A 24,611-nucleotide genomic window follows, 5' to 3' on the forward strand; every position below is an offset into this window, starting at 1 on the left:
TTTGCTTGACTGGCTTTGCATCCGATTTCAATGTGATTTTCATAACTCCTAGGTCCCCTATTATCCCCTTTAATTATGAGAACTTCATAGGGAACAAGTACTGGTATTCGCAGAGCAATGCAGCAACCTTATCTACCGTAGCATCATCCCAATAGTCCCCTATATTCACTTGTCTTGTTTTCAATGGCCCCGTGATATCTAGATTTTCTATTTGCGGTGAGTCAACTTTGTGGTGACCTTCTATTTCTAGGATATTAATGTTCCTCAGATCCTCATCTTCCTCTTCAATGGTCACATTTTAGCACTCCACTATGTGGCGTATCTGGGTGGTCCAATCTGGTTGAATCAAATCCAAGGGATCCTGCATTATTCTAAAGATCACTGCTTTGACCTCCTGCAGCGCTTCATCAATGCACTCAAATCCATATTCAAAGCTGAATGTCATCAAGAATCCCTATCTCAAAGTATCCCATCATCCTTGCCATGGTGGAGCTTTGTCTCCAAGTATCAACTCATAGGTATTACATCCAAGGTGTGATAGAACAGATGCACCCACTCTGATTGCAGTTCTACTCCATAAGCATCGATCCATTTGGCTAAGTTATCGCGTGGATCACTCCTTCCATCATATTTCTTTGTTAATCATACGTTTGAGTGACCAAACCACACCCTCATCATTCTTCTATATTCACACCATCCATCAAAGTTGTCTTTATGCATACCCCACCATCTTGCAGGCGTAGAGCGTATCGCCAAGTCCAAGGCTTGGAAGCGGTGCTTCTCCAGCACTTCCCTTTCAAATGCATCTAGAAATTTATCAACATCAGTTAAACCATCATAATAAGGCAGACTTCTTACCTCCGATGATACGCAATGCAACGATTTTATAATCATGTTACATTGTAGCATAGACACTTCGTGTAATCTATTCTGCCAATGTTCTAATTCCTCGTCTGAATCTTATGTGCAGGAGCTTTCACGGTCCCATGCAAGACAACCATCAACTGTCGAATTCACCCAATCTTGATCTCGCATCATTATCTTATAAATTTGGTCCAAATCATCATCACTTTCGTAATCGTGGACTGGTTCAGTGTAGCGCGGTCCTTCTGCAAGGTCCAACGGTACTACTATGTGGAGCGATTTTCTTTCAAATGACATCGTCCGCTTCTTCAAATTGATCACCCCATTCATGTCGATAGCCCATTTGATCCCAAGGAGCGCAGGGTAGGAATTGTTGTCATCCACAATCTCTATCACTTGAAAATCGACCAATGCACGCGTGCCTTAGATATTGACTGTCACACCCTCTAATCTTCCCATGGGGATAATATTTTGTTGATTCTCCATTCTTAATTGAATAGGAGACCACTGCAGCGTAGGTCTCCCCATTCTCTCCCATGTATATGTTAGGAAAAACATTCATGTTGGACCTTAGATCTAGAATAACTTGGTCCATTTCATATTCTCCTATTTACAGGGTGAGTCTCATCTCTCACCTTGTTCTTGCCTTATGCTTACCAATTTTCTTGACCACGTGCAGTCTGTTAGGAGTATTACCAGCACATTTATTGATAAACTCTTGTAATCCATTTATGACCTTTCTATCTCGAAGGAGCTTCATATAGTTCTCCAAAAATGTAGTAAGCATGGATGGGTCCATTTGTTCATACTTCTTATCCTAACTTCCTGAGGTAGAAGCCTCATCGAAGCTTTTCTTTGCTTCCATAAATGTTTCCCTCGTACACTCCAGATCAAACCCGACCTCCTTTTCTGGAGATTTTCGGACCCATTCACCTTCTCCAGGCTACTTTCCCTTGTCTTCGCCAGTCGTCATTCCACTTCGCAGCACGATTTTCACATTAGGATCCACTTCATGGGGTTCAGCCCTCATCATCTACAAATTCTGGGTAGTTTGCTGAGGTTGCACCCCTTTTTCGCGTATCTTAGTGAGTAATACATGGTAGTCTTCGGTCGCGTGGTCAAACTGAGTGCAGTGTCTCCATGTCTAGCATGTCAGGTTCATGCATTCTTGTGCATAGTGTCTTGGGCCCCCACAGTTGTAGAAAATCACCTGTCTGCATCCTCTACCAGGTCCTCCTCCACCTCGGTCTCGCCAGTGCCACTCAAATCCTCCTCGCGCTCCCCTAGTGCCTTGATCTGGAGGCTGATTTTCTTCCTGTACTCTATATGTCAGCATTCTATCCATCATTAGATCATAGCTATGGCAGTTATGCTCATCATGACCCACCGATTGAAATAATTTGTAGAAGAGCTATTGCGGTGTGTGTACAAATTTTTGAAGTAGGTGACAATTGTCTATTACATGTTTTCCAACTACCTGACAGATAGCACACCATAGCATGGGCCCTGTACTTGGAGCTGCTTGAGCTTCTGGCCTCATAGGCATCGACTCACCTACTGCAACATAATTCGTGAAGATTGGATAGTGATCTTTGTCATGCCCCTGACTTTTGTATTTCAAGCACCAAACTTCTTCACACACCTCTGGCCGAACTACTCTATCCTTCTTCAGACTTTGAAACTCTAGGAAATGGTTTTGCAACTACGCGTGAATCTATTGGACTCCCAAATTAGCATATTGCATCGGTGTCTCATGCAATCTCATTGCAATCTCCAGGGCTTCCGCCTGGGTCCGAATATTTTGCTGTGATAAAGCAACCCTCAGATGAGGCAAGAGTGAAGCCATAAACCATTCATAGTGCTTCCCATCAGTAAGGTTCATGTTAGCTTCATGGATTGTGCACTTCAATCTCTGATCCAGATCCTAGGGTGTTTCTCCAAGCTTCATCATGATCTCCTTGAATGCCACAATTGATTATTCTTCAGACTTAAGCCTACTGAAATCCTTATTCAGTGCGATCTGAATATCTGCTAATGAAGCCATCGGGTTATCAGTGCAGTACTTAATGTACCATGTCAGCACACATTATTGTAATGCAGCAACCAATGTTGCTTTCTTCATCTAATCATCCATTATACCCTAAGCCTCCCATACATCCATCATGATGAACCAAAACTAGTCTGGGTCCTCATTTCCCGAATCCTTGAAAACAGGTAACTTTACTGCATTCACCATATTGAATGGTGATGGAGGTGGTGGCAGTGTGGGCAAAGGTGTATGCTGTGGAGGTGAACACGGAGGTAGGGTGGGTGGATGGGGTATTCGCGGGAACCCTCATCTTATTAAATAAACAATGCTCTGTGGTGAAGCCTATGTTGTTTCCTCGTCATCACTCAGAGGAGGTTCAATCAGTAGGTTATATTCAGGGCATGTTCTCCCTCTATCCCTGAAGATCTTTCCACTTCATGTAGCTCCAAACAACAAGGTAACTGTATAACCCGCTTTTCACACAAGAGCATCTTAATCCAAGTATTTAAAGACCTTAAATACTTACATTGTGCTCCCTTGAAGAAGCGGCGTTCTGCTTCATTGTAGTTGAATGAAGTATCAACTGCAAACTCTATCATGAATACTCCTATGGTACAATCAAGCCAGTGACTGACAGCGCATGTGATCTTATCTTCTGAGGCTTACAATCTCTGCACTAATTCTTGGGCCCACACTATCGGTCCCTCAAGCCTCCACCTTCCTTGGCCGTCTACCAATTTAGAAATCCACTCATATAATTAAACCGAGAAGGAACAGAAGAAGATTTCATGTATCTATGTGTATAGGTATTTATCTAACCACTGTTCTTTCGTTAATCACGAATTTCTATTTTCTTGCGCCGCGAATCCTTGGATCCTTCTATCCAACCAATCTTCAATTTCTTTCTTAGTTGGATTCTAGTGATGCGACGTCACACATCTCTTTATGCAGATCCCGGTCCCAGAAATGGAACCATTTGTTGGCTTAGTGGGCCCAATCTACAGGGCATGGTCTGAATTCTCACCTGAAGCAGTATGGGGGGATGATGGAACCAAATTTCTGCACCCAGAGATGGTAGTGATGTCATTTTATGCCCTAACTCTGCCTTCACGTAGATCGATAATCCTTTTAGGGCTTATCGATATACTTCTCTTAATCAACCTCTAGACCTTCATGAAGGTCTACGACTGTCATTCGTGGACCCTAACCAAGTGAATCAACTACTTACATGCTTCTGTAATTACTCTTACTTCCATATTTACCAAATCAACTTAAGTATCTGATAACTTCAATATGCATTAATATGTTCCTCACATAAACAGATAGTATTACTTGCATACAGATAACAATGTAAAACATATAAATTTGTGCATCAATACAAAATTAAATCATGAAACCATCATTCAACATAACATAACCACATTTATTCACAATAGAAGTAAATAGATCAAACACAGATATTTCTAGAGTAATCTTCTTTATTAGTACTTCAAATCTTCTTATAGACTCTAACTAACCTATGCACTTAGTTGCAGGGGTCTGTGAACTTAGCTGCGAACTTCTACCCTAGGCTTCTGTGCACACAGTTGTAGAGCCTTTCTTCTATTCTAAGACTCTCCACTCTTTTCGCTAATGACCCATTACATTCATCATCAAACTCCAAAAACTGCCTTAGACTCTTCTAAGACTTTCCTTTTTATACAATCCCATGGTCTGCAGACCAAGGGTGGATCTTCTAAAGCTGACTCAACTTACATAAAATAAGGGTAGAAACCCTTTATGACACTTTACATCTATGCGCTTCACGACCACAAATTGTGGAGACTTTACACTTTACATACAAAAACTTGGGCTTTTTGCCCCAAAACTTGGGCTTTTAACCCCAAAATCGACCCTAGGGGACCCTATCCAAACACTTATGCCACTCAAAAGTAGGATGCCATGTCAACCCCCATAACTCATGGAAAAGGGGTTAGCCACATGATTATGATGAATACATCTCTAGAAGAGTCCATATTATAACTATGGTTAAGATTTGAGGGAGTCTCATGATATACTTATTGTGCTAGTGAGAGAAAAAGGAATCACTAACCATTCATATAACTTATTCTTTGTTTTGAATGCTATCATCCATTCATCAATCTCATTGATTCTAGTGTAGTGATAACCACTTTTCAAATCAATCTTTGTAAAACAATTGTGTCACTCTCATTGTCAAATCATACATTTACACTTGGAAAAGAAGAACATTATTATTTTATCATAATCTTGTTTTAACACTCTAGACTTGGTGCACTTTCTCCCCCAAACCACCCTTATTTGGTGTCAAAAACCTTGTTTTAGCACATAGAATCATGTTATCCCTTATTAATCCTCTCAATAGTGAACCCTCAAACTATTTATTCAATTCTACATGCTTTAATGGATTCATCTTATGCATGACCTAATTTAGAAATGTAGCTTCTATTACAAATTCTATTTCATCTGCAATATTCCTCTTCAAATAATAGTCATTTGGAAAATCCATTTTCATTGTGTATATAATAGCTTATCCATCAAATTTATCACTTCTTTTGGAAACTAATTCATGTTGTACTTCACTCACCTTTCTCAAAACAAAGACTCAATGCTCCTTTTTCTTGTATATGAATTAGAAAGATATGTTTTAATCTCTAACATCACTTACCTTAGATCTTCATGCTCCATGAGCATCAATTGAAAATTTTCTCCAATCCTTCATTATTATTTAAGTGTGCATTCACCCATCAAACACTACACAATGATCACATTGCCATGGTCTCCCCAATAGAAAGAAACATAAATCCATAGGGATAAAAACATACAATATCTTATCTCTATACTCAATATTGTGGAAATACCTTAAAATGGTCAGTTGTAGTCACCTCATACCCTTTTTAAAACCAAATTATCTTTTAGGATGAAGATTTTGATGTTCTTCCAATCCTAGTTTCTCAACCATCTTAGTTGCCACCATGTTTTATTTATTAACAAAATAAATAACACTTTGAAACACATACTTTTATATTTACATTGATTTTGAAGATCTTCTTTATCAATCACCTATCTTCTTTTGGAACATGTTTTTATTCTTGCACCATCTTCATTCTATGCAACATCAGATTCTCACATCTTTGTGAAAAACCATTGAAATTTTCTCCCTTCATATCTCCTTCATATAAGTGTGTTATGTCCTCATTTCCTTTTATTTCATCTCTTTGTGGGACTTCAAAAGATCTATGACCCTCATCTCCAAAATTGTAGTAATAGATGTTCCTTCCCTTGCCACTAGTATTTTCGTCTCTACCTCAAAACCCTCCTTCATTTCCACCTTTTCATCAACTTAATGCACCACCTTTATATGGCATATCAAACTTTTATTCACATTATTAATTTATGCATGGAATTGAACTCATTTTTATACCTTGAATATATATTCCTTTGTTAGCATTCCTTGTATAATCCTTGTGCACTATCATTTCTTCCACTCTCATTACTAATTTGTAATCTTCTTCCACTATGTTTATCTTGTATTACTTTGCATCATCTTCACCTACAAAATTTATCCTATTAGATACCTTGAGACTATTTGGTTCATGTCCTCAACATGACCTATGCAAATGGACATTATATAGGATTCCTCTATATACTCTTTCACATTATAATATCTCTATCATAAGTTCCTCATTTATCAAATAATCACCTATTTTTAGTTTTAATGTACTTAACCCCAAAAATTTAGAGAAATCACATAACTATAGTGAAAAATACAAGATAAAGAGAAATAAATAAAATATCTCTTTGATAATAAAAAATAGAGAGTCATGTCCATTTGCCTCATCAAGTGGGGAACCTCTAAGATGAATGCTTTAAAAACAATCAAAATTCCTAATAAAACATTACATGACCTTCTACTCAATATACAACTATCCATAAAGAATATTATCTACCCATGGTCCCACTTATAATAACATCCTACTAACTAATTTGGGCCTTATAAGTAAAGATGACCCCTTTACAATGAGTGACAATTAACTAATTATTTAATGGGATTTATTTAATGAAGGTGGACTCATACATTAATAAAGTATCTAAATAAATGGGTTAGGGTAAGACCCTAATTGTAAATGAAAAAAAAATATCCACTAATTTAAGCACCATTACTCAAGTTCCTTACCTTCTTCTTATCCTATCATAGTTGTTCATGTTTCATTAAGTCCCACCAAATAAAAATATGCCCTCTCGAATTGGTAATGGTCAACCTCACCTTGTTTAGGTACTAAGTACAATCATAAGAAAAATATATTTCCATCTCTCTTATCTAACCTATTAATGCTTCTAATTTCAAACTTTCATTATATTACAAGGCTTTTACTTCAACTCCTCTTTTTCTCTTTAAAATTCTAAGGAATAAAACAACATCTCCTTCCTATGTATTTTCTTTTTGTTTCTCATTTTGTGTTTATATAATGCTCAATTCTTCATCTCCACTTCATTCTATTGTTTCTAGCTTAATTTTTCTTCTTTATTCATGCATATTCTAGTTATTGGTTCTACCACTTCTTATTTCCATTTATGAAACTCTTACCCTCCTAACTCTCATAACTCTAGGGAATTTCACCTTTGGGGCTTCTTCAATCATTGAAAGCTTCTTGTGGCACCAAAAATTCTATTCATAGATTCTATAACTATGAAACCATAATTCTAAAATCATGTTTAAAGTCTACTTCGATGTTGAAAATGGTGCAACAATAGGGTAAAGGTCCCACATCTCAGGATTTGTGCACCAAGACTCATATGACATGGGTTACATAAAAACAAAGTATTAAGGAGCAAGAATAAATTCGTTCACATATAAGGTCATGTGAAATACAAAATAATATGCTCGAAAATGTCTACTCATTCTCATTATTTGATATCAAATTACAATAGATGAAATAGAAACTTCTCAATATTATAAGCCATGCCACAAAGCCTCATATAATCGCTTCCTTATATATAATTTAATTCACACCCTAATCCTTTGTACACTATTTACAACATATTAACTCTCCTCCCAACTTTGAGATCCATTACCTCCATATATACCTTCCATCCAAAATATTCTACCTTTGATAAAACCAATCACTAAAGTGCCAATTATTCTTCTAAAACTACCAATATTCTACCTTCAAGTCTTCTTTTGAGGTCCAATTCAAGTCTTCTCTCTCATATCCAACCCTCTCTCTCTCTCTCTCTCTCTCTCTCTCTCTCTCTCTCTCGCTATATATATATATATATATATATATATATATATATATATATATATATATAGAGAGAGAGAGAGAGAGAGAGAGAGAGAGAGAGAGAGAGAGAGAGAGAGAGAGATGTTGGGCATGAGAGAGAGATGCTGGGGTTAGTCATGCAAAGCATATAACACATACCCAACCTCTCTCTCTCTCTCTCTCTCTCTCTCTCTCTCTCTCTCTCTCTCGATGTTGGGAATGAGAAAGAGATGCTGGGGCTAGTCATGTAAAGCATATAATGCATACCCAACCTCTCTCTTTCTCTCTCTCTCACTCTCATACCCATCACAATGTCCAACATGTGGGGATAGTCATGCAAAGCATATAACACATAACCTCCCTCCCTCTCTCTTTCTCTCTCTCTCCCTCTCTCTCTTTCATGCCTAGCACAATTTCCAACATGTCTCTCTCTCTAGAGAGAGAGAGAGAGAGAGAGAGAGAGGTTGGGTATGTGTTATATGCTTTGCATGACTAGCCCCACATGTTGGACATTGTGCTGGGCATGAGAGAGAGAGAGAGACCCACATGTTGGACATTGTGTTGGGCATGAGAGAGAGAGAGAGAGAGAGGTTGGGTATGTTTTATATGCTTTGCATGACTAGCCCCACATGTTGGACATTGTGTTGGGCATGAGAGAGAGAGAGAGAGAGAGAGACCCACATGTTGGACATTGTGCTGGGCATGAGAGAGAGAGAGAGAGAGAGAGAGAGAGAGAGAGAGAGAGGTTGGGTATGTGTTATATGCTTTGCATGACTAGCCCCACATGTTCGACATTGTGTTGGGCATGAGAGAGAGAGAGAGAACCACATGTTGGACATTGTGATGGGCATGAGAGGGAGAGAGAGAGAGAGAGAGAGAGAGAGAGAGAGAGAGAGAGAGAGAGAGGTTGGGTATGTGTTATATGCTTTGCATGACTAGCCCCACATGTTGGACATTGTGCTGGGCATGAGAGAGAGAGAGAGAGAGAGAGAGAGAGAGAGGTTGGGTATGTGTTATATGCTTTGCATGACTAGACCCACATGTTGGACATTATGCTGGGCATGAGAGAGAGGGGGAGAGAGAGAGAGAGGTTGGGTATGTGTTACATGCTTTGCATGACTAGCCCCACATGTTGGACATTGTGCTGGGCGAGAGAGAGAGAGAGAGAGAGGTTGGGTATGTGTTATATGCTTTGCATGACTAGCCCCGCATGCTGGACATTGTGCTGGGCATGAGAGAGAGAGAGAGAGAGGTTGGGTATGTGTTATATGCTTTGCATGACTAGCCCCGCATGTTGGACATTGTGTTGGGCATGAGAGAGAGAGAGAGAGAGAGATAGAGGTTGGGTATGTGTTATATGCTTTGAATGACTAGCCCCACATGTTGGACATTGTGCTAGGCATAATGGGGAGGTCATCGGAAAAAAAATTGGGCATTTTTTTGCATCTTTTTTTTCGCACTTTTCAGCACACAATTTTTTTTATAACAGTGGTTTTCTAGCACATGGTGGTTTTTCCCATGATTTTGTAGTTTTGGGTAAGAAGCTACATTTCTAATCTAATCTAGGGTAAATGAATTGGCAGTTCATGCATGCCATGGGATATATATTGTATTGTAATACTGTATAGAAAATATATATTGAAAAATCTTGTTACTTTTCCAAGTTTTGGGTTTCTAGGATAAAATAGCTATGTTAATGTGTGTGTTTGTGTGAAAATACATGTAGCTAACCCTATTGTAAATATCATCTTGAATTGTAATTCATGTAAATTATGTGGAATTGTAACACATTGATGGGATAAGAAGTGGAAATGGATTCGAAGGACTGAGGAGGAGGTTATTTCTGACAAACCTAATGCTTGCATTTATGTTATCACCTAAATCCTTTTTGGGAAGGGATGGCTTTGTTGTGTAGGCATTTATTAGAGGAAATGGGTTCCTAATCAGAGCATGAATTGCAGACTTGCCTCATAGATTATGTTAAGATATTTGACATGCAAGGTGAATTTGGGGTAAAAGAAGTCACAGGGAGGAGAGATCATTACTCATGTTAGACATCATTATGTATTGAGGAGAGAGGGAGAAAATTCCAAAGAATATGATAGATGAAGAAAAATACGTAGGTGGATTTTGGTAGTTGTGTGGGTCTTCCTAGAAGATTGGACTACCCTTTTTTCTGATATCGGTTCCTATGGAATGAACCCCATGTTGTTATAGACATTTTTGGGCACTGGAACCCAAATCATAAATGTCCATAAACCAAGGGCTCTTAAGTCCCTAAAAGTGTTGTTCCAACCCCTAAAAGAACAAGGTCAGCTGATTACATCATCTCCCAGAAGTTCTCCATGAAAAACTACTCAGAACTAGTCAAAATTGGACCATGTCACTTGCTCCATGGTCAAAGTGCATTGCATCCCACCTAAATGCACACAGGAGGTGTGATGCATACTGAAAAACCCTTCTATGGGGTGCGATGGGCGAGAGTGGACAAATGGTAGGGTCAATCTGTGAGGTGGAGGATCATGGAATCTTCCATAAACTTCTCCTGTGACACTTGCCTCTCTGCATTCACCCAGGGATGAGTAAGAGATCATCAATCTCCAAGTGGAATCAAGGACTATCAGAGAGAGGACACTAATCAAATCTCAAAAGCTGACTCGCCCCCCTTGCAAACATCTATATATGGATCCCTCATCCCAGAGATCCAGAGGCTGGAATTTTGTATCTTGTAAGGAAGTGTTGTTGGTTTCTTGGTGTAACATCATAGTGTTGGGTGATCTAAGCTTTTCATGAGGTGAAGAAGGGCTTTCTTGCTGAGAGGATGACGTTGGGTCAGAACAATTGGTTGTAATCCTCTTTGCTATTCTTGATTATTAATAAAGCTATTCGAGTTTTCCTCCACATTCTTGTATGATTGATGATATATGCATTTGTGTGGTCAATATATATCTGGACCTATATTGTTTATGATAGTAGATCTTTGTTCTTGGATAGTGTTATGCTGCTTTGATTCTACAGCTTCTCTTTGAAGCTGGGTAAATGAGGAAGCAAGTGGCAAAGGTCTATCAGAAGGGAGAGGAATCAAGTAAGGAACCAAGCGCAAGACAGAGGTTGGTCTCCTTCTTTCCCCTCTTATCTACTTCTCATAAAGGAAAACGAAAGTGGTTTTAGTTTGTTTGTTTGTTTCTAAGGTAGCTACCAGCCTTAGTGGGACTAGCAGTTCTAAATAGACACTAGATTTCCCGATAAAAAAATGGCGACTCCACTGGGGAGTGAATAGATTGTTTGCTTTTCTATATTTGTTTGCTTTATAAACTTACAGACCGAGCCTGAAGTCAAGCCAGCTAGCCTTCGAATTGCATTTGCTATGCAAGTGCAAAGTAGATCAATGCTTCTTCAGTCTATCTCCGGGTTTTGTTTATGAACTGAACAATTGATTTACAAGCTCTCTAATTGCCCTTATGGTGGCTCTAGTAACCTCCTTAGATCTACCCCTGTGATTTATTTACTAATTACCACTTGCTCGGCCTAAATCCTTGAACTGTCCTGCAAACTGTGATCAAGAACTGGATCAAAAGTCTCTCACTGTACCATTGCACCCTCTCTTCAAGGATCTCAATATGCATCACACTTCCCGTGTGCTGTAGGTGGGATGCATATTGGAATCCCTATGTAACAGGTGTGTTGATCAGAAAGGGATAATTTTGCCTGCAGACTTTGGTTTTTTGACTCTTTTCAGCTCTATTCAGGAGTTTTGTTGTCTGTAGTTAGTATACCTCTGTTGGAAACCCCCTTCTTTGCCATTATTCTGCCTCTATTGTGCAAAGAACTGTAAATGTTTTTATGTATTGTGATCCATTTTCAGTTCTCTTTTACAAAGAAGTAGCGTAATTTTGGAAGTGTCGCAAGTGTCGTTTTCAGTCATAGAAGAGAATCCGATTGTTCTTGATATTTGATTAAACTGTTACTCTTGTATTTGATTTGAATTAATAATTTTTCAAGTGTCGAAAGCAAGTTTTCAATTCCAAATCACAAAGTGTCGTCATTGTCTTCATTTTGTCTTGAAAAGAAACTTGTTAGTAATGTTGCTTTGAAAAATAATTCAGATTTGCGCTTAGCTTTCTTTTTATCATTCACACATTAAGAAGGCTAAAAACAAATACATGCATGTGCATTTGCATTTATACTGTTTGTTGGCTTGATTTAGGACAGTGCATATAGTGTGTACTCTCTGCTCTATGTTGAAAGAGTATCATCTCTCTTTCCTTAGTAGCTAGGATTTTCATTGCAAAAAGAAGATTAAACGATTGTTTATCATATTAGATTTCATTTTAGGAATTGTATATCTACATCACGCGGTGAACCTGAAAGGAAAATTTCTTAAGCAAGATCAACTGTAAAATAAATTCAATGAATCTAAAAACGCTTTGGAACCTAACGCACAACGTTTAGAAGTCTAGGCTAGAGACATATTCCGGCATCATAAAGCCTAGTAACTGTTGTTTTCATTGCTGGTTGGGTGATTCCTCCACTTTGAGATGATAAGTGCCAGTACGGACTTGTGCTCCCATGTACCATCGAGTATATATTGGGAGACCACAATAGGCTTTATCCTTTATCCATAGGAAGCCGTGTCTGCCACCCTATCGATCGCAATGCACTGAACACAACATTTGGAAGATTGACTGTCGTACCGTAAAAAGCATTCTGCAGTTTTATGATTGGTTTGGTAATCCCTCTGTCTAGATTTCCAAAGTAGTCTCTTTCATTCCTTTTTAGACTCCTTAAAGGAAAAGGTCCATCTGAGCACTTGTCACTTCAAGCTCATTAAAAATCAAAGGCGACTAGAGTCATCTTTTGTTTTTTCTCGACTCTTAAAAATTGAAAAAACAAGTTGTGTCAAAGCGTCTAAAATTTATTTTAATCGGAATAAACATCACCTTTCCTACATTGGTCTTAGGTTGAGAAAAATGGAGTCCACCAACTAAGGATTCCCCCTTGGAGGAAATCCTAGTCCTTTCTCCTCTTGGGGAGATGTTGGTGCACCCCATATGGCCACATTGTCGCTTCCAGGATTGACAATCGGCTTGCCTGTATGGCTCTTCTCGACCTCTGTCGTTCAGAACACTGTGATTCCTGAACAATCAAATCAGCAACTAAACGATACTAGAGTTTCCCCCCAACCTTCTACTTCGTCCAATTCTCCCTCTCCTCCTTCCTCTTCGCTTGATGAAGCTGGTAAAGCCAAAAATCAAGTAAGCGAGAAGAAGAAGGAGAAGAAGAAGAAAGAGAAGAAGAAGAAGGAGCCAAAGGCAAAAAAGGGAAACCAGGCATCGTCTAGCGAAAATCCACACACTGCACCATCTAGGCCTAAATCGCCATGTGTCATTTGCAAAGGAGACCACTATCATCGAGATTATCCTTGCATCCCTCAGATCTTAAGGGACTGGTCTCCTCATTTTCACAATCCGGTGTCATCCACCTCTGATGATCATGTTGAAAATACACCGTCAACTAGTGAAAGTGAAGCCCTTGGACAAAAAGGAAAATGCAAATTTCCTTGTAAACTGTGTGAAGGTGATCACACCGTCCACCATTGTCCCTTCTTAGACGAGGCTAAAAGAGTTTTGGACGACCGTCCGGTTTCACCGTTACGACTTCCTCCTAGATATAAGAAACTCTTGCCGAGTCCGTCACTAGTTGAAAATCCTGCTGACACGTCATTGTGGTCAACCGAAGCATCTATCATTGAAGATAAACCATTTGAATCCACACCAGATGAAAATCAAAAGGTCGAGGCGGCAGTTGACCCAGTCTTACCTTCAGAGGATCCATCTTCAGGTGATATAGTCACCGGAGAGAACAAGAACGACACTGTCCAAATTCTCTGCGTAAGCACAGACTCCGATGAACATGGGAGCAGTCTACCTGTTCCTTTAGCGCAGGAAGGAAGTTCGTTAGAGTCGTATTCGGCCGTCTATTCGGTCCCACCTCCAAGCAACCTAGTTGTTTCCTTCGATTGGAATCTACTAGGCAAACCCCGCTTACCGGCTAGTGTACCATTTCGAATCATTGCTCAAATAATAGAATGGTCATGGTCGGTACCATCATAGATGAAGGGGCTTCTATGAGTATCCTTTCCTCAACTGCTTGGAAAGCGCTTGGTTCACCATCGCTTTTTCCTGAAATAAGAAATCTAACAGGCTTTGACAAAGCAACCAGTCGACCATTAGGGATCCTTCCCAATGTACTGATAACATTGAGAAGGAAAACCGTTCACATGAATGTAATGGTAGTCCAAGGACCCCTAGATTATAATCTACTCCTTAGACGCGACTATATTTATTGCATGGGAGCCATTGTCTCCTCACTCTTTAGAGTAATGTGTTTTCCGCATGAAGGAAGAGTGGTCAAGCTCGTAGACCAGCTTTCATTCCCCGATTCATACATAGCAAATAGTCAAATACCATCCCTGAATGGTCTTTTCATGCAAGGAATGTCTCATCAATCCCTAGTCCGTCCTCCAGATGAGCGCGAGTGATTCGGAGGACATGACTGAAACCTAGGAGGCATGCACCCTGGCCTGTTTCGACAGGAAAACCTTGGTATAGGGTAGGTTTCCGCAAAGGATATATGACTAGTTTATGAAATTAGACTGGAATAAAATTCCTTCGTCAAAGTTATATGAGTGGAGCCAGTTGCGCCACTCACCTTTGTTTATTTCAGTAGACATCACCGAGGAAGTGTTTTGTCTGAAGTATGGATAGAACAATCTTTTGTAACCCAGAAATTTTTCGCTATACTCGGGGGCATGCAAACCTTTTGGCGTGCAAGCGAAGAGCGACCATTTATTTTTTAAATTTTTAGGTCCTCTAACCCTTTAAACTCATAGGATTGGTCATTTTTCCTAACTTGCATAAAGAAAGGATGCGGGGCAAAGCTTTGAAAAAATGCCATTTTAAATGAGACATCCTTATTATATGATTGGATCGAGCAGTTTTAACACGGAATTCAAGCTCGTTAAAAAATAAACATAAGCAATGAACAAATGTTCCCCCAGAGTTTAATCTCATTAAAAAATTAACCAATTTCCGGTAAATAACCATCGTGAATGAATTATCATCAGTCTTTTAAGCCTTGGTCGTGTTCTCATCATCACCTCCACTCTGTATTGGCCGATCATTCACCTTCGTTTGATTGTTTACCCTTTTTGAGGAACCGCTGCGAAGAGTGATCCTGTTAGCCATCCTTGTGACACTGTTGTGATTGGAAAATTCCAAACCTTACCTGGAATTAGCTGCTACCAAAATTTATCACTCGTTCCTCAAAAAACGGGTCTCCTTTAAGCTCTTTTCAACTGACTCGTAAAATATGAAAAGATTGCTGCGTAATTGGCCTCTCCAGCTCGTTAAAGTGACCGGAAGTGCTATCCCTCCTTTAGATTTTAATCTTTTTGGACTTGAGGGATTATTACACAAAAAGATCGAGCGCTTGTTTTGTTCGGCTCGTTAAAAGTACCGAAAATTCATCCCTTTTGTATTGTTTTATACTTTTTCGGACTCAAGGGATTATATGACGAAAAAGGATTATTGGAGTTTTCTTTACGTCCTTTTTCAGACTCTCTAAAATTGAAAAGGACCGAGTTATCTTTGTCATTAAACTCATTAAAACCGAATAGCGACAAACTTGTCCATACAGACAAGAACGAGTTTCACTATCGTTAGGCTCGTTAAAACATAGTGATGGGTTTGTCCGAAGGGAAAATTATAGAACAAGCATATGTTATCCTCCTCAAGCCTGACAAAAATAAAGAGGGCCTGGTTAGCAATGACTGGGGAAAAATTGGGAAGAAAACTTGAAGAAACTTTATTGGTAGCAAGTTGCTCTTGAACATGGCACTTTCACTCCGCATCCGAGTCGAGTTGGGTTGTTCCGTTCGCTGGTCATATCACCATGGGTCCATCACACCATCCATATTTGGGGTTAACGCTACCAATCCATCATGTCAGTGTCGCCAATATGTTCAAGAGAAGTTGCTCAGAGAATTCACCTGTGTCTCATCCACTGCAATACATTTACGCTCCATCCTTTCATGACCGCCACCCTGAACCTTATGTCGTCAGATCGTTTTCACCTCCATTAAAATCATTTGCTCCGTTTCGTGTCATTGGTGTGGGATTCACTAAGGCCCTCCTATGATGGATTGCTTCTTGTCGACATCATCTCATTATCCAGGAAGACGATCTAGGAACAACCCTTTCAGTACTTTGAAACTTGCATGCCTTAATGGCAAGTTTCTCACTTCCGGCGACAGATTTACATCAATGGCCTTCGACCGAAAGATTTTGTGTGGTGTTCGATGCCAAGTCCCTTATTCACACCATGTGAATTGTACTGTAGTACCTTGAGGGTCATCATCATTATCAGTGATTCCTCTCGCGCCTATTAATAGCTTACATCATTGGTTGGTAATTAGGGGAAGTATTTCCATGTTTGACTCCAGAACATCTATCACATGGATCGACTTGTACTTTGAGTGAAGATCGAACGAGATTGAAGACCCCGGGTCTAGTTTCATCCATCCGAGATCTGATATATGTTCAGGAAAATAAAGACATCAAATGTACATCATTACTGCACAGATAATCATCCAACCTAAGGGATGATGGCTCTACCAGAATCATCAGTCTGCATGCAGACGATTGTCTGTCTTATGTACATGAAAATGAATTTATAAAGCTGAGCATGGGAATGCCCGCCTCAGCTAGATCATGAAAATATTATGAAGATAATGTATTGTATTGTATCTTATTACAGGTCGCCTTCCAGCTCAAAAAAACTTCGGATCCTCATGATAAAGCATTTCACCCGACATCAAAAGACTAACGACCTCATGCTTTAGGGGGCAACTATTATAGACATTTTTTGGCACTGCAACCCCAATCATAAATGTCCATAAACCAAGGGCTCCTATGTCCCTAAAATTGTTGTTCCAAACCCTAAAAGAACAAGGTCAACTGATTACAGCATCTCCCAGAAGTTCTCCATGAAAAACTACTCAGAACTGGTCCAAACTGGACCATCTCACCTGCTCCATGGTAAAAGTGCACTGCATCTGACCTAAATGCACATGGGAGGTGTGATGCATATTAAAAATCCCTTCTATGGGGTGCAATGGGCGAGAGTGGACAAATGGCAGGGTCAATCTGTGAGGTGGAGGATCATGGAATCTTCCAAAAACTTCTCCTGTGACACTTGCCTCTCTACATTCGCCCAAGGATGAGTAAGAGATCATCAATCTCCAAGTGGAATCAAGAACTATCAGAGAGAGGACACTAATCAAATCTCAAAAGCTGACTCACCCCCCTTGCAAACATCTATATATGGATCCCTCATCCCAGAGATCCAGAGGCCGGAATTTTGTATCTTGTAAGGAAGTGCTACTGGTTTCTTGGTGTAACATCACAGTGTTGGGTGATCTAAGCTTTTCATGACGTGAAGAAGGGCTTTCTTGCTGAGAGGATGACACTGGGTCAGAACAATTGGTTGTAATCCTCTTTGCTATTCTTGATTATTAATAAAGCTATTCAAGTTTTCCTCCACATTCTTGTATGATTGATGATATATGCATTTGTGTGGTCAATATATATTTGGTCCTATATTGTTTATGATGGTAGATATATGTTCTTGGATAGTGTTATGCTGCTTTGATTCTACAGTTGCTCTTTGAAGCTAGGTAGACGAGGAAGCGAGTGGCAAAGATCTATCAGAAGGAAGAGGAATCAAGCAAGGAGCCAAGCGCAAGACAGAGGTTGGTCTCCTTCTTTCCCCTCTTATCTACTTCTCATAAAGGAAAACGAAAGTGGTTTTAGTTTGTTTGTTTCTAAGGTAGCTACCAGCCTTAGTGGGACTAGCAGCTCTGCATGGACACCAGATTTCCCGATAACACATGTGCATGTGTTGAGGTTGTGTTTGTGCCTAAGTGATTATTACTAAGGCCTTTGAATGTGCTTGTTTGTTGAATGCCTGAGAGATTTTAGTGGATTTTTTAGGCTCTATTGATAATCGAGTTAATAAACCCATGTAGCTTGCTTTCTGATATTCATCTAAGAAGTGGTGGTCCCTGAGACTATAAAACCAATGGGAAAATAGTTAGGTTGAGAAACTATTGACTAGGTTGAGGCAACCCAGTACTATTTGGACTAATATAAAACTGGTGTAGCCTTGGGAATGAGAGAGCTAGTGCTAGCACCAATGATAAGCCACTAGATAAATGTGATCTTATTCCTATATTAGCTAACATTGCTGATAAAACTCATTTTATTCATGCATATCCTTCTCTGGAATCGAACTGAGAATCTTTATGTTCTACCTGAACCCTTGTGTTTTTTTTGTTGGCTAAGAACCACTATGGTGTATTAGCTATGAATTATTAAGAATCACTTGATAAATGGTCTTTTTCCTTTGTAAGTGAGTGACTAGTTGATTTCTATGGTGGTAACACAATTGGAAGAAAAATCATGTTGGAAATCCCTTGTGTATCTAAGTGATCGGAAGTTCAATCCTTACGGACATGTCTCACTAGTCGAACTTAAAAAAAAAGTGACTGGTTGAGAACTATTGAGAAATTTACCTCCTTAGACTATGAATCAGGCTTGAGGGTAGTTGGTAGCAAGAAATAATAGTAGTGCAGTCAACCTACAATTGGGTGGAGAGTTTAAGTCCCACTCTCATTGTTAGGATATTCCAACACATAGGAAATAATTAAGTATGACTTGGTCTAGTGTATAGTTAGGTAAAGTGTGTTTCTTTAGTATGTACTTTTGTAACTTACAATCCAACGGTCACAATATGTTCTAGACATGATGTGATCCGATGGTTCATTATCTCCTCGGTATTACCGACAGTTGATCTGTGGATTAACACCCGATTGGTCCATGATCTCTATTTAAAGAGCATGGAGGGTCATTTGTTTGGTGACCGTTCATGAGAGAAGATTATGTAAATTTTCTTTCTTTTACATTAATAAATTTCCTGAAGTAGCTGCATTGGCTCAGTCCATGGACTGTTTCCCTCTTTGAGGGTTTTTACCACGTCAAGAATGTCGTGTACTGATATGTGATCTGTTTGTGAGTTTACGGGGCTGTTACATTTTTTACGATTCACTGGTACAACCATTGTATTTCGAATAAAAAACTGGTTTAAGGTGCGAGAAGTCCCAAGTTCAATCCTGTGAATGCCCCTTATTTATCAAATAAACTAGGCACACATAAAAAGCAGGCTTAAGGTGCGAGAGGTCTCTAAGTTCAATCCTGTGAATACCCCATAAGGTGCAAGGGGTCCCGAGTTCAATCATGTTAGCGCACCGTCTTTCAAAAAGTTTCTATGCACTGTTATTTAAGAAGTCCCGAGTTCAATCCTGTTACCGCACCGTCTTTCCAAAAGTTGTGTCCTTTCATTTTCTATCTAAGGAGATTACCCTATAATTCCTACATAGTATCATAAATTATAGAGGGTCAAATTTTTTGGTGATCCAAATCCGAAGTCGGTACAACTACATCTGACTATCGTTTCCTATATCTACTATTTTTGAGCTCTTTTGGGTCGAGAGAACTGCTCTATTGTGTTAGAAGCATCCGTTCCAGTGAGGAAATTCTTTCGTTTTAGGCGAAAAGGTTCCCGGTAGCCCTAGCTACATCATTTTTAAGATCTGGAGGTATATAGTCTTTATTTGCAGTTATAGTTATTTATCTCTCTGTTTATTTCAGTTTATAGTCATCTATAATTTTTTTTATTATAGTATAGATACCTTTCATTTATACGTATGCTCTTTGCCCTGCAACTATGTGCCATATGGGCAAACCAGAAATAGAAAGAAAGTATTTTTCTCATGCGTATGCTCTTTTCCATCGTGCCTTAGTGTGATCTTGAAAAATCAGAGAAATTGAAGAAAATGTATAGTTTTCAACCAAATCTAACTTTAAGGCGAAGGCTTGGATACTTTTCTTGTTTGTTTACTTTGTGTGGTTGTTTTTTTTGTTTTATAAGCAAAAATTGTTTTTTGAAGTAAGCATGCACTTTGAAGCTTCAGTGAAAAAAAGAAAAAAACAACAACAACAACAACAACAACCCTTCCTCCATTCCAAAAATTATTAACCTTTTAAACTAGCTCACTTGGTTTAAAGTTAATTTATGAGAATAGAGGTCTTATGTTCAAGTATTTCTTTTTGTTGAGTTATTTTTCAAAAAACACATGTAACTTATCTCAGACTTTGTGCTTTTGTGATTCATGATATATTGTTCAGATCTTCCGGAAAAATCACATTGAGAACAAAGGGTCGACACGTTTCGAACCCAAATCTAGGTTCATCATCAGGACCATGATGAGGGGAAAGACTAACTTTTTTTATTTTTTGATAATATCTTATTTATTTATTAAATGAAATTTGTTAATAACTAAAATTAGAATCTAATTATATTAATTTATTATTATTATTATTATTATTATTATTATTATTATTATTATTATTATTATTATTATTATTATATATTTAAATAAATTATAATATAAAATATGTTAGAATCTATTTTTAAATTTATAAATTCAAAATAAAATAGACTAAAATAAAAATAAAAATTAAATGATTTGACTTTGATCCTATAACATTCACATGTTTTATTTAACTGTTGGGAATTTACCATTTCATCTTTGAGATTTATATATTTCTGTCAGTTAGTCTTTCCCCTCATCCTGGTCCTGATGATGAACCTAGATTTGGGTTCGAAACACGTCGACCCTTTGTTCTCAATGTGATTTTTCCGAAAGATATGAACAATACATGTAACTTATGTTTTAAAGTTACTTTATATAAAAGTGTTCTCACCCATTACAAAAAGTGAGTCACTTATAATTCTAAAGTCACTTTATCTCTTATTTAAGTTACAATTTAGTGGATAGTTCATAAAGTACCATTGTAAAAATGACATTCACTTATTTATAAAAGTGGGTGACATAAAGTAATATTTTTTTAAAGTGACATAATTAGATTAAGTTTGGAAAGGAGGGGGGGGTTGTTTTTTTAATATAACATTATCATCAACTTCCTAACATTCACGTGGTTCATTGGCATATTCAACAACTTTTTTTCAAAAAAACATAACTTCTTCATCCGGAAGCCATTTTCATAGCCATTTTTTTTAATTGGCCTAATGTTTTGAGATTTTTCCATTGGAAAAACTTAGTTGCAATATATACAAATTCAGTTTATTTTAAAATGGAAATTCCATGCCTAGTTATTCTTGACAGCACCAACTACTTCCAATGGCTATCCTACATTATGGATTTACTTAGAAGTAAAGGTATTTATAGAATAGCCTCAGGCCAAGAGTCTAAACCTCAATATGAAGATAAGAAAACCAAATGAAAAAATAAGCAAGATCAACCACGTGGGTTGATAGGGATAAGATGAAGATAAGCAAACCAAATGGGAAAATAAGAAAGATCAACCATGTGGGTTGATAGGGATGTCTATTTCTCTAGACCTTGGATTCCATATCGCAGAAATTGATACTCTCGATGAAGCAATGAAGCAACTCAATAAAGTTTTTGGAATTAAAAATGAAATTAGATTCCATCAACGCGAAAATGAGTTGCTTACATTGGACCTCAATAATTTTTCTTTCATTGAAGATTTATTGTCCAAGTTCAAGACCCTTAGACTTCTCTTGGAAGGTGTTAAGGTTAAGAAAGAAGATGGTAACATTATCTATTCCATTCTTACTAACTTAAGACCAACCTACTCTATGTTTGTTTCCACCTTCCATTCTACTAGAGAAGACTTTATTTCTCAAGGACAAGACTACAAGCCCCCCTCTTTTGATGCCTTTTGTGATTCTTTAATAAGAGAGCAAGAAAAATCTTATATCTTGGTCTTTTTAATAATGGAAACTCTTCTAAGAAAGCCTTAGCAACCCAACAACAACCAAGTTTAAAGAATCCTAAGAAGCAACATCCTAAAACGAATGGTCCTAAACCAAACAAGGGTCCTAAGAAATTTCAGTCTCACAATGCAAAATCAACTCAAAAAAATTATAAGGCAAATAAAAACAAAGGGAAGAAGACTCATAGACATTGCAACTTTTGTAATTCTGATGGCCACTTAGAATCCAAATGCTTTAAGAAGATGGAAGCCTTGGAAGTAGCAATGAAGAAGCATAACATCCATTTGGAGCACTCTTCAAGTTCAACTTCATCTTCAGGAATAACACTTTCGGCATGTAGTTGTCAAGCATCCCATTGTGGTTATGCACTAAATGTATCTTCTTCTTATTCTCATTCTCATGAGTGGCTCATTGATTCTAGAGCTTCTTATCACATTGCCAAAAGCAAAGCCATGTTTTCTTCTTTAAATGATTGTAACAACAAAAATATATATATTGGTGATGAAGATCTCTTAGTGTTGTATGGATTGGAACTATTCATCTAGGCAATCGTCAATTTAATGATGTATTATGTGTTCATACCTTATCCTATAGCCTTCTATTTGTATTTCAGATAACTCATTCAGGTGAAGGTAAAACTGTTGAATTTTCCCCTCATGATGTTGTAATTAAGGACCTAAGAGATCCTAGACATATTTTAGCTATTGACATTGTTGATGATTCTAAAAGGTTGTATAAGTTAAACAACTTTGGGTCATCAACTATTCCCTCGGGATTTGTTGCTCATAATGATGAAGTGAGCAAACTTTGGCATGAGTGATTTGGTCACTTAAATTATTGTTCCCTTCAAAATCTATGTAAAGAAAATATGGTGACAGGTCTTCCTATGGTATCTTGCAGAGATGGTGTTTGTTCCGGATGTGCACTCGGAAAGCATCATCGGGATAGTTTTGAAAAACATGCCTCTTTGCACTCCTCGACCCTTTATAGCTTGTGCATAGTGATTTATAGGGTCCACTTTCAGTTGTTTCATTTTATGGATACAAGTGTTTCTTAACTTTAATTAATGATTTCTCCAGACGCACTTTTGTATACTTCTTAAAACTTGAGAGAGAAGTCTTTAACATGTTCTTGGCCTTTAAGGTCTTTGTTGAGAAACAATTTGGACATCAAATTCTTAAGCTAAGATCTGATAATGGCAGAGAATATGTTAACAAAAAATTCATTAACTTTTGCACTGAGCATGGAATTGAATTGCAACATAGTGTTTCATATAATCCATAGCAAAATGGTGTAGCTAAAATAAGAATTGCACCTTAAAGGAAATCGCTAGTTGTATGCTTCAATCTAAAGGACTTAATCTTAATTTTTGTGCATAAGTAATTAATTGTGAAAATTACATAGTAAATCACACTCCTACTAAGGTTTTAAAGAATATCACTCCAAAATAAGCATGGAGCTCAATTACATCAGATGTAAGTCACTTTCGTGTTTTTGGAAGTGAAGCATGGGCCCATTTTCCAGATGAGAAACATAAAGCCTTAGAACCTAATAGTGAAAAATGTATTTTTGTTGGACATTCTGAAGTTGTCAAAGGATATAGACTTCTTCAACCTAAATCCAAAAATGTTATCATTATAAGAGATTTAAAGTTTGCTGAAAATATATCGGCCTATGAGCCTAGTTCGGCAGATGTGCCACCTCTCTCTATCCCTTCTACTTCTAAAAATATTCCTTCTTCAGATGATGAAAAAAAGGATGACAATCCTCCCCCACCTACTTGGAATCCTCCTTCAGCGCCTCAGCTTCCAAAATGGGTATGCACTACTCGAGATGTAGCAGGTTCTCTTGTAGGCAATCCTACAGATCAACGTCGTACACATTCTTAGTTTGATAGATCCTCTTCTTTATTGGCTCAAGCTTCAATGAATTGTGATCCTGACACCTTTGCAGAAGCTTCAGGCCATCCAAACTGGGATGTAGCTATGAATGAATAATATCATTCATTATTGGAAAATGATATATGGGACCTTGTTCCTCTTCCAAAGGGATGAAAACTTATTAGATGCAAATGGGTTTACAAAACCAGGTTTGGAATAGATGGAAAAGTTGATAAACATAAATCTCTTCTTATTGCTAAGGTTTTTTCACAAGTTGAAGGCATTGACTATACTAAAAAATTCTCCCTTGTTATCAAAATGAACTCTATCTACCTTGTTATTTCTATTACTCCCTCTTTCAAAATGGGAAGTCCATCAGATGGATGTTAAATTCATCTTCTTGCATGAATAAATCTATATCTAACAACCTCCTGGCTTTTTACAAACAGAATCTAGCCTTGTATGTTGACTTAATAAATCCCTTTATGGTCTCAAGCAAGCCCCTCGTGCTTGGTATGCCAAAATGGATAGCTTTCTTTTAGATACTGGCTTTTCTAGGTGTCATTTTGATACTATTGTCTACAACAAGAAAGTGGGTGAGTCTCTTATCATTCT

Source organism: Pinus tabuliformis, chromosome 4_2 (genome assembly GCF_031772625.1).
Source record: "Pinus tabuliformis cultivar Carrire ecotype Pingquan chromosome 4_2, CPIR1, whole genome shotgun sequence".
Taxonomy (NCBI): Eukaryota; Viridiplantae; Streptophyta; class Pinopsida; order Pinales; family Pinaceae; genus Pinus; species Pinus tabuliformis.